Raw genomic sequence first — 12,424 nt, 5'->3', positions numbered from 1 at the left:
TCAGAGCAAATACCACTGCTCCTAACTCGAGATCGTGTGTCGTATAGTTCACTTCGTGTGTCTTAAGCTGTCGGGAGACATAAGCTATAACCTTCCCTCTCTGCATAAAGAACACAACCAAGTCCTTGATTTGACGCATCGCAATACACTACGAAGTCTTCTATCCCTTCAGGGAGGGATAGTATCGGTGCGGTGCACAAGGCCTGTTTTAGCGTCTGGAATGCCTTCTCTTGTTTCGCTTCCCAGCCAAAGGCCATGCCTTTCTGGGTTAATGTAGTAAGATGTTTCGCAATGCTAGAGAAGTTCTTTATGAATCTGCGATAGTAGCCAGCGAGACCTAGAAATTGACAAATTTCTGTAGGTGTCTTGGGTGCCGACCAGTTCTCAATGGCCTTAATTTTGGAGGGGTCCACGTGTATACCTTTCTCGCTAACAACGTGGCCTAAAAATTCGACTCTTCGAATCCAAAATTCGCATTTAGAGAACTTCGCATAGAGTTTCTCCGTTCGCAGTGTTTCTAGGACTTTTCATAGGTGCTGACTATGCTCTTCCTCACTTCGAGAGTAGATAAGTATATCATTGATAAAGATGATGACGAACTGATCCAAGTAAGGGCGGCATACCCTATTCATCAGGTCCATAAATACTGCTGGTGCATTGGTTAATCCGAACGGCATCACTACAAATTCGTAGTGTCCATAACGAGTTCGGAAAGCTGTCTTTGGAATGTCCCCCTCTAGAACTCGTAATTGGTGATATCCGGATCGTAGGTCAATTTTTGAGAAGTAGTTCGCCCCTTGAAGTTGATCGAATAGGTCGTCGATACGGGGTAGAGGATAGCGGTTCTTGACAATAAGTTTGTTCAGTTCTCTGTAGTCGATGCACATACGGAACGATCCGTCTTTCTTCTTTACAAACAAGACCGGTGCTCCCCAAGGTGAGAAACTTGGTCTTATGAATCCTTTTCGAAGGAGTTCATTAAGTTGACTGGAAAGTTCCTGCATCTCTGCTGGTGCGAGACAATAAGGCGACTTCGCTACTGGGGTAGCTCCTGGAACTAAGTCGATTCTGAATTCGACTTGGCGTTGCGGTGGTAATCCTGGTAGTTCTTCTGGAAAGATATCAGGAAAGTCGCGTACTACCGAGATGCTCTTGATGTCCTTCAGTTCTTGACTTGTATCAACGATGTGCGCTAGGAATGCTCGACAATCCTTCCGCAAGCACTTGCGAGCTTGGATGCACGAAATGATGCGAAGGTTTGTACTAGATTTGTCGCCGTAGATAACTAATGTTTCGTTGTTATGGAGATTAAGACGGACTGCTTTCTCAAAGCACATGATGTCGGCGCGAAGAAGACTCAACCAATCCATGCCGACTATGACGTCGAAACTTTTAATTTAGACCGGCATGAGATTGATTGGTAAGAATGGCCGTATAAAGTTAACGTACAGCCCCTGTATATGCAGTTAGTGTTTTCGGTTTTTCCATTGGCCATCTCTACAGTGAATGATTTTTCTAACTTGCTAGGTTTAGGTTTAAGTAAATGAATAAAGTTTTGACTCACGAAGCTTCTCTCCGCTCCACTATCGAATAATATGCATGCATATGAATTATCGAGAAGGAACGTACCAGCAACTATAGTTGGGTCAGCTATAGCTTCGTCGTGGCCTATTGCCAAAACTCGTCCCACACCTCCGGTGCCTGCTGCCTTAGGACAGCTCCTCTTGTAGTGGCCCACCTCGCCACAACCATAGCAAGTCTGTCCTACACCCGCACCGGGAACTTGAGTGATCGGCTTTGCGGGGTCCTTGCAGAAACGGGCTGTGTGTCCCTTCCTGTTGCAGTTGGCACACTGCATTTCCCGACAAGGTCCATGGTGGTGGTAATTGCATTTGGTGCACTTTGGGAGGTTACCTACATAAGGCTTTGTTGGGTAGGTATTTGTAGGAGCTGTAGTAGGTACAGTGGCAACATTCACTGAAACCAGTTGTTTCTTTGCGGATTCCTGGGAAGACCCACCCTTCCCTTTATTCCACACTTTCTTCCTGCTATTGTTGTTGTTGTTGTGGTTGTTTCCTTTCTGTGGTTCTGGTGCAGAAGTGGTTGAGTTCTGATGACCTCCATAGTCAATCAGAGATTGTGCCAGTTCCTTAGCACTTTCAAAGGTGTCAGGTTTGGAAGCTAACACGCTTGATCGAATTTGGGGCGTCAGTCCCCAGATGTACCTTTCTATTTTTTTTTTGCTCTCGGGAGCAGTCATATATGGACAAAGGATTGCCAGCTCGCAGAATCTGTTGGTATAAGTAGCGATGTCGGTACCAACCATTCCGAGAGTCCATAACTCGTGTTCAAGCTTTTGAATCTCTCCCCGTGGGCAGTATTCTCTCATCATCATGGCTTTCAGGCTCTCCCAGCTTATGGAGTTTGCCACGATTAGGGTAAGTACTTTAACGTGGCCATTCCACCAAGTTAAAGCTTTATCAATAAGGGTGAAAGTTGCAAATTTGACTTTGCTGTGCTCGGGACAGGAGCAGATTTCAAAGACTGCCTCTGTCCTTTCAATTCACTGCCTCAGGGCCATCACACCACCAGTTCCATAAAACATCCGGGGCTTGGAATTGGTGAAGTCTTTATAGGTGCATTCTCGAGGTGGTCCATGACTCTCGCCATGGTTGGATAGGTGTGTGCCAGATCCCGAGCCATTAGCACTCGAGTTATTGATCTGTGACATGGCAGCTGCCACCGCTGTGGTGACTGCTGCTTGAAACATAACAGCATCAAATTGAGGTGGTGGAGGTGGTGGTGGTACTTGTGCTTCCCCACCGTTGTTTCGCCTTGGATTTCTACGCGGAGGCATCCTTCAACTATAGGTTGAAATGACAAGGATAAGAATTTCATAGAATAGAAAATGTATGTGTCTCATGAACTAAATCGCTATAGTTCAACAACAGATGATAGTATGAGTCTTAAAATGGAAGAATGAAAGATATTTGTAAGACTAAAGGTATGAAACAAGTATTTGGTTTCACAAAGACCATTCAAGGTTCGAACGAAATACTTAACATAGTAGTAATAGTGTCACTTATATTAATATAAAAGTTGTTACAACGATCATGAAAATTTGACCCCTATAAGGGTCTCCGATTACAAAGTTCGAGAAATTTAAAGACTTTTAGCCGAGGTCCTAAGCTATAACAAAATTTGAGTCCTTGACAAGCACTACTTGCGTCGTAGGTTGCGCTTGGAGCTTGACTCCGCATCTGATTGCTTCGACTCCATTAGACGCCTATCAAAAGCGGCTTGTTGTTCCCTCAGTTCGGCTAGGGCTGCAATCATTTGCGCTTGAAATGCTTCGGTTTGGAGTTGAGCATTGTCTTGTATCTTGTCCAGCCTACGGATGTCAGAAGTGTGAACCTGCACTTCCACGTTGACATCCCGGAGTCGACTAGCTTGAACTCCAGATTGATAGGACTGATTGGCTAACTTACCCACCATTACCGGGAGTGCTCGATCAGCCGAACCTCCGCCGCGGACATCATAGAAGTCCCGGCACATGCCGTAGGGAGGGCATAGGTTTTGTTGTTGGCTCCAATGGTGGAGGTGACTTCCCCAGACGGGAGTCGGTCCTTGAAAGTTCCTTACGAAGACGGGAGGTTGAATGGGTGGTGGATCGATAACTTCCGGCTCTGAGTCGGTACCGGAGTCATCACCCACTTCTATGGGTTCCTCGTCCTCTTCGGGATCATCTTCGATCCATCCTCTGTTGCCTTGGTTGGGAAAGTAGGGGTCGCCAGGGTGGTGAAATCCAGCCATTTGACTGTACGAGAAATAGGGTTATAAGAATTGAATAAAGTTGGAACATGCAAAACATGTAAGTTAAACTAGTTTCGATAGCAAATACTCTTATAGTATTTAAATTCTTGTGTTTGATTCTAGTAATGGTTTGTTAAGTTTTGACTTGTTGCTTGCTACGATCATTCCTCAATATACGTTGGTCCAATCTCAGGAAAATATAGTTGATCACGCTATATTTGTCCAAAATCTGATTACATATATCGAGTCTCAATCGTAGTGTCAACTTGTCTAAATACTTGTATAGTTGGATAACATGAAAATAAGGTGTGGTATGCATGTAATTATACTTAAATGAACTATCAATTTAAGTTGAACGCAATGTTGCTTAAGCGTAAAAAGAAAATTTGTTTTGTCAGAGAGTATTAGTCCCTTAAGCATTTATAGGTTGTATATCTTATGTGGTTCGATATACTTAGTTCACTATAAACATTGCTCTGATACCAATCTATCACACCCCCAAACCTGAACGGCGGAAACGTTCGAGGCGGATGACTTCATGTGGTAACGTAACAATTGAATACATAGTAAAGAAAGCAATACAACCATCATATATATAATTGAAAGTTTACATTTGTCAAAAGTTACATGTTCAAAACCAATTACAATATGATGTCAAAAATACGAGATTAAACTGGCACCGCAACATCCCTTCATTAAAAGCGTAATGAATACCTGAAATTACTGATTTCCTGGGACATACAAGTAATTTTGAAAGAGTAGATCAGCATTTAAGCTGGTGAGTTTCATAAGTATTTAAGTGACAATGTTTGTATGAAATGAAATGTTTTGTCTTTGTTTGTTTGTGTTTAGAAAATCCTATATTTTCTACTAGTATAAAAGTAGCCTTCACTCAAGACCATTGTTTGTTTCTAGAATGTATGTGAGTGTAAAATAATCAATGTGTTTGAAAACCTCGTAAATCAATGCATTTTTAATACCCCATGTGAGTTTTATAACCATACTATTGACTCGAAATGCCTATACACAACGTTCTTCAGGCGTTGGAATGTTATGACGTTTGTCACCCCAAACGGCGGACTGCAGCTAACAGTCAGGGCGTGGGTTGTCAAGCCCGAATAGATCTATACACAAACACCATGCTCCCCCTCCAAGGGATTCTGGTATATAATACAGGACTTGAAATGTGTACTCGAACGTACATGAAGTTAGTGTCTCACAAAACCGTGGTATAAAAACAGATCTACTTGTTAAAATGTTACGTTTGTTCTTGTATACGAAAGTGACTTCTTGAAATTCATGTCTCTAGTACATAAGAGTTAGAAATTTGTTCGTAAAACTATACCTATTATAGTTTTCTAAAAGTGTGTCTCATTCGTTTAGAAATACCTAGAAAAGGAATCATTTGTTTATGAAAGCATAGATTTTTGGTGTAGAATCTAAGATAGACAAGAATAATCTAAGAAAAGTTTAGTTTATACATGCATTACAACAAATTTATATTTCAAAAGATAGAATGCTATTTTAACATATGTTATATATATGAAAGTTCCTTAAAAGTTTGTAAATCGCATGTGATTTGGATATATAACAGCATATAAAAGAGTTCTTTATGTAGCACACGATAATACTCGTGTGTTTTACTTGTAATCCCCCCCCCCCCCCCTGAAAGGATATAAAAGAATTTATAGAATATTTAAAAGGTAAATTAAGGGGTATGAACTCACTTGAAAGTTTGAAGATAGCGAGGTGGAAAACCGGGCAGAGTTTCGTCTCGGGAAACGGATTTTTCTCGGGATTCTCGGGAATCTCGGGAGTAAAATCGACCCTCGGGACTTGAGCAAAAAGACCAGAGCTTCGGGTTTGAACGGGCATGGAAAACGAGGCAAGATTGTGAGAGAAAGGAGAGAAATGAGCATTTTTCTCGGAAGCCCTCGCATTCTATTTATAGGAGGGCTAAACTGCCTCGGTACGCGGGGCGTACGCTCGTACGCAGCGCGTACGCGTACGTCATGCATGACCGAAGCCTCGACTGCCTCGGCTTCGGATGGGATGAATCGGATGGGGAGGCGGGTCGGATGGGACGGCGGGTCGGATGGGACAGCGGGTCGGACGGGTCGGTTGGACGGGCGGGTCGGATGGGTCGGAAGCCTCGGATAGGGCGACGTGGACGATCAGAGGCCAAGTCTCTCGGGTACGCAGGGCGTACAGGCGTACGCAGCGCGTACCTCGGATGAGGACGCTGACTCCTCTTCGGATAAGGCTTGAATTTTGATTTAAATAAATATATAATTTATTTAATAAACTTCAAAAATTCATATCTTCTTCATACGAACTCCAATTTCGATGGTCTCTATATCCACGCGTAGGTGAGACTACGCTCTACAACTTTCGTTTAGACTCCGTTGGCAAATTCCGAAATTATTTTTATTATTTATTTTATAGCTCATCGTATTTAAGGAATTTCTTCAAAAATTCATAACTTCTTTATCTGACGTCGGTTTTTGGCAGACTTTTTACCGCTGAAATACCATTGTCGAGACCTTCGATTCTCGTTTAGGTCATTCCGGCCAAAAGTCGCTCGATTTCCGATTCGAGTTTTTAGCTGTCTGTTGCTAAGCTGAACTTGAAAAAATCATAACTTCAATATATGAAGTCGGATTTGGGCGTTCTTTTTACGTACGATCATGGTTTAAAGACATTTAAACATAGAAGGAATTTAAATAGAACTATTTGTACCATTTATTATGAAAGTAAATTTTATTACTCAAAAGTGGTTACAATACTTGACCCTTTTAGGTCATTACAAAGAGTTGAAATATCGGGTTGTCACAATTTCGTAATTATTATGACTGTAATGACAATAGTCTAGATTCCTCAATAATTCCAATGAACATTGATATATAGCTAATAAAGAGCAACAAGGTAAGATCTTATCATAAGTATGGTCCTTTTGGTATATAGAGGATACTGTTTTGAAATCCCACTTTAAACACCTCACTAAATCTATCATATACATCAGACCTATAAGAAGATCAATCAGTATTATGACATGGAATCACCAATAAATCTTGTTTATAGATTCATAATTACGTTAATGAACTTAAACATAAGTTACAATTAAAGTAAACTAAGTGCAGCTTAACATACAGAGATTTCAAACAAAAACTAGAAAGTTTGCATGCAGAACTTTGAACTGAAAGCTTCTATTTTTCGGGCTCCTAGATACTCTAGAGCCTTGCTAAAATACCCTAGATACTAGAGAATTTCAAAATTTTGACTTTGGATAGTCAAAGGGAAAGAAAGTTGAGGTATGGGGACAATGAAAGGGCTGAATGCTCTATTTATAGGAAATTTTTATGGGAGGCACGCCACGCTCCTATCCCAGGGGCGTTGTGCCCTGCGTAGAAGAACCTAGTTCCTCCACTGAAAACGTGACACGTGGCAACATACTATCGGATCGCGTCGTAGGTAGTAGATGTCCATATTTTAAAACTTTATATCTCACTCATACAAGCTCCGTTTTCAATGTTCTTTATATCCATGTGCAGGTATTTTCGTGTACTACAACATTCATTTAGACTCTATCAGCTTATTCTCATCCGATTTTAATTTTAACAGTCTATGAATATTACACTATGATATGGGCATATTTAATCATATAATTTATGCATTATCTTAATATTTTACGTCACATTTGTTTCAATTATTGAACAAAAGGTACTTAATTAGTTGAAAATTTATTTTGCAGCAACAAAGACATGCTCGGAAAGAAAAGGAACCAAAATTTGAAAATGGAAGCTCAGGTCTTGCATTTTCAAGAAGAAGAAGAAATTTAAGAAGAATACGGCGTGTTGTATTGGAAAATCAAAATGGAACTTGCCTTTCCATATACGCATTTTTAATGAAGAACATGACGTGTCGGCTCCTAAAAGTCGCCGTGTTGCACCATTTTTCAGAATCTATATATGGATCATTTCTCTTTGAAACCCTAACTTAGGCTGGAGGTTTTTTATCGACTTTTGGAGGCCAAAGACATCCCTAAGGAGATGTGGATTACAGAATTCGACTAGAAGCTTGTTCTTGAAGAGATCAATGGCAATTCATCATAAGTTTAGCTAATTTCTTTATTTACATCATGTTTGCAGTGTTGAATTTTGTTTTTATGGTTACGTTTGTTGAAGTCATGGGCTAAAAACCCTACTTTAGTTTAGAGTAGAGGAACTTACGACTATGTGTTGATTTAGTGGTTTTGTATTATGTTGATTTGATTATTTATCATGCTAAGCTTGTTAAAATAACCTTACATGCTAATGAGAATTATTTTCTATTAATTATTGTGTTAATTGAGATTGTATGAAAATCTTTCTTGATTTCTTGCATCTTATAGTTTTGAAATAATCAAGATTGTAAGATTAGTGTTTTGAAAAAAACCTAGGATTAATAAGAGAGTAAGTAAATTGATGTGTGAGCTATATATGATGACCAACCATATATGAATTAATATAATCAACCAATTGAATTAATCACTATTACAAGTGTTGCATGATTCGAAATTAATACTAGTGGACTTATTAGTTTAATCAATTGATCACTATTTGAATTGATTTGTTTGCTAAAGGAATAGTATTAGTGAACATGAACCTAATCACATTATAAATCGGTAATTGATGTCACATTAATCCATTGCACTTTCCACGAAAACAACCATAGGATTATGTGAGTCGTATCTAAAAAGAAGTATCTTTAGTATTCTTGTTTAAGTCATCTTTTGTTCTTTAATTAGTTGTAAATTGTCTCTTTGCTAAGTGTTAAATTGACTATCTAAGTTTCTAGTCTTGTAAAACTAGAGAAAAACCCCCCTCTTTAATCATTGTTAAATTAGTTAACATTAGTAGTCGTTTTAATTATTATTATTGTTCCCTGTGTTCGATATCTTATTTACCTGCACTAAACTAGTGTTCGATTACGTACACTGCGTATCGTGTGTTGGTTTTTGTGTAAGTTAGCTAGGAACTTAGGATTAAAACTAGTATATATATATATATATCACATATTAAGTTTTTGGCATCGTTGCCGGGGAACGGTTCAATAATAGTTAATTTTATTTGCTAATTGATATCGATCCTTTGTGTGAGATTTTTTTCTCATATAAGGTTACTAGTTTTCTGTTTAGACTTTTATTTTCTTTTTTATTCTATTTTTGCGTTAAGCACGTCATGGTCAGTTACAACCATGCCATGTTTTGGGTGTTCCCATTTTTCGTTTTTCTTCGTTTTACGTCTAATTTTATGTTTTCTTTTTTGTTTTCTGTTAGTTTACGAATCGAAGATCTAAATCTCCAGTAGTACCGCCATTAGAAGATCCGGAATCAACTTTTCACAAAAATTAGGAGAAAGAAATCGACGAATTAAATGGTTTTGAAAGCTTCAAGAAAACTCAAGACAAGAAGGCATCGGATTATGAGCCCGAAACACCCAAACTGAATAGGAGAGTGAACCCGAGTCAGAAATAGAGATCACAGACATTGCAGACATATCCATGGAGACATAGAAGAAGCGGATACGTGACCATATTGGGCCAGGTCTTGTGCAACCCAAAACTATTGAAACGACAAACTTCGAGCTGAAAGGTTACTTACTCTCCCAACTGAGGGACATCCCATTCTACAGGAAAGATCATAAGGACACATAGAAACACATTGACGAAGTCAATGATATCGCTAGCTATTTCAATGTGCCAAATGTGCCATGTGAGACAGTGCTACTAAGGATGCTACCGGTTACGTTCAAGGGAGCCGCCAAAGATTGGTTGAAGTCAATCTCTCCAGGATCAATAGCGACATGGGAACAGTTGCGTGAAAAGTTCATAGAGCAATTCTGCCCACCATAGAAATAGAAAAGTTGAAGAAGGCAATTGCCAATTTTGAACAAATGGGAGGAGAATCACTTTATGAGGAGTGGGAGAGATACAAGGGCCTACTAAGAATTGCCCCCAAAATGACCTCGATGTTCAACAAGAGGTCACCATTTTCTATGATGGGGTAAATGTGACAATTCGGCAGCTTTTTGACACCCAAGGATGACTCACGGAAAAAGCACCAGTTGTCATAAAGGGGTTGATTGAAAAAATCTCTAAACACTCAAGAGAATATCATAACCCTCGAAACGACACAAATCGAGGGACGATGAACGCAGCTTATGATGATATGGTGGAAGGAATGGCTCGGTTAGATAGAAGGGATTTTAGGATGAAAAAGATGGACCAATCTATCCATGTCATTCAAGTGGGGTGTGATAACTATAGCGAGCCCCATCTAACAAAGGATTGCGACCTTGGCGAGAATGGAAACCGGAAGGCTAAGTGTGTTATTCAAGTGGGGATCAGTATGATGAAGATTGGAGGAAACCTAAAAAGGAATGACTACCCTATGACGAGTACAAGAAGGAAAAGGGGGAGAAGTACAAGCAAAAGGCATGTGGGTTCTATCAAAAATAGGAATATGTACCAGAAAAGAAGAGGATTTTGAAGCTATACTCACCCGTTTTGCATCTGATTCAGAAAAGAGTCATGATGAAACCAACACAACAATAAGAGATCAACAAGATTTGATGAGTGATCAGCAAGATCTAATGAGGAATCAACAAGATTCAATCTTCAACATTGAACTTGCTAAACAATTCAATGAACGGTTACTGGGCGGACTTCCAAGCAACACTGAACAAAATCCAAAGGGGCTCACATCAACGTAGTAACAACAAAGAGTGGAAAATTTGTCACTCCTTTGACCCTAATTTATAATGAAAGTCCAAAGGTTGTGTAGGAAGTAGAGAAAGAAAACCAAGAATTGCACTCTGAAGACAAAACACGGCATGTTGAGGAGATGAACACGATGTGTTTATCGATTGAAGAAAAGAAGAACCCTCCGTTAAAGCCATGTCAGCCTCCATTGCCATTCCCGAGCCGAGCTAGACAAGAAAAACATGTTGAAGATTATAAGAAATTCCTTGAGCACATTATGGTCCTCCAAATAAACATCCCATTCATTGAGGTGGTGGCTCAAATTCCAAAGTATGCTAAGTTCTTGAAGGACCTACTCACAAATAGAAAGAAGATGGAGGAGGCATCTAAGGTGATATTAAACTAGAATTGCTCAGCTATGGGATGCTGAAAAAACTACCAAAGAAAATGGGGGACTTAGAAAGTTTAACTTTGCCATGTCAATTCGGGAATTTGGCTAGAAGTTATGCATTGGCCAATTCGAGAGCTAGTGTTAATCTTATGACCAATTCATTTTTCAAGAAGTTGAATCTTCCATAACCAAGGCCCATCCACATGGTGATTCATCTAGAAAACAAGATGGTGACGTTTCCAAGAGGGATATGTGAGGATCTTTTGGTGAAAGATGATAAATTTGTGTTTCCCATAGATTTTATCATTCTAGACATGGAAGAAGATCATCAAATACCTATAATTCTTTGAAGGCCTTTTATAAGAACCGCTCGAGCCCTAGTGGACATGAGAGAGTCTAAACTCACTCTCCGGGTAGGAGAAAATTATGTCACCTTTGGAGTACATCGGGTAATGAAGCATTCAAGGTTTGGCAATGTTATGGTTTTCTCAGTGGACACATTTGAAGAGCTGTTGGAAAAAGAATTGACGAGCTGGCAAGAAGATAATACAGGGGGGGTCACATTCTTCTTAGAAGGGGACTTTATACTAAAAATGATCTAGAAGAGTTGGAGAGGTTGCATGAAGAAAGTGAATTTGAAGAAATTAAAAGGCCAGCTGAAGAACAAACATGATGTGTTGAGGAGTTAAACACGACGTGTTTCAATGAAAAAAACGCATTATGATGAGACAAGTGGATTCAACAAGGCGTGTTCAGTTGATATACATGTCGTGTTTAGTTATCAGAAAAGACAATTGGAACTAAAAACTTTACCAGAACACTTAGAATAAGTTTTTCTAGAAGAGGATGAACAAAAGCCGGTTATTATTGCTTCTGATCTTACACCAACCAAAAAGGAAAGTCTTGTGAAGGTGTTAAAGAAAAGTAAGAACGCCATTTCTTGGAAGATTACCGACATCAAGGGCATTATTCCTTCCTATTGCTCACAAAAGATCAACCAAGAAGAAGGAGCCAAATCGGTAGTACAACATCAGAGACGATTAAATCCAAATATGCAAGATGTAGTTAACCAGGAGGTCATACAGCTCTTGGATGCCGAAATCATTTACTCTATTTCCGATAGCTAATGGGTGAGTTCGGTACAAGTGGTGCCAAAGAAAGGAGGAATGATTGTCGTGATGTACAAAAAGAGTGAGCTCATACCTACACGAACGTTAACCGGTTGGCAAGTGTGCATCAATTATCGCTATCTAAATGATGTCACTTGCAAATACCACTTTCCCTTACCTTTTATAGATCAAATGCTTGAACGATTATCTGGTCATTGTTATTATTGTTTTCTAGATGGCTTTTTAGGTTACTTCCAGATTCCCATTGACCCAAGATATCAAGAGAAGATGAAATTCAATTGTCCAAGTGGAACTTTTGCATATCGATGCATGCCTTTTGGGTTATGCAATGCACCGAGCACGTTTCAAC

At 39.6% G+C, this 12,424-nt stretch overlaps 1 non-coding gene across 1 annotated transcript; it reads right to left on the bottom strand.

The window, feature by feature from the left end:
- Positions 1 to 9,713: 9,713 nt before the first annotated feature.
- Positions 9,714 to 9,819, bottom strand: LOC111917968 (small nucleolar RNA R71). Its single transcript, XR_002859069.1, has one exon. It is a non-coding gene; the product is annotated as a small nucleolar RNA R71 (small nucleolar RNA).
- Positions 9,820 to 12,424: the final 2,605 nt, after the last annotated feature.

The sequence above is a fragment of the Lactuca sativa genome, chromosome 4 (assembly GCF_002870075.4).
Source record: "Lactuca sativa cultivar Salinas chromosome 4, Lsat_Salinas_v11, whole genome shotgun sequence".
Taxonomy (NCBI): Eukaryota; Viridiplantae; Streptophyta; class Magnoliopsida; order Asterales; family Asteraceae; genus Lactuca; species Lactuca sativa.
Note: the sequence above shows the minus strand (reverse complement) of the source record. Positions and strands in the feature narration are given on the sequence as shown.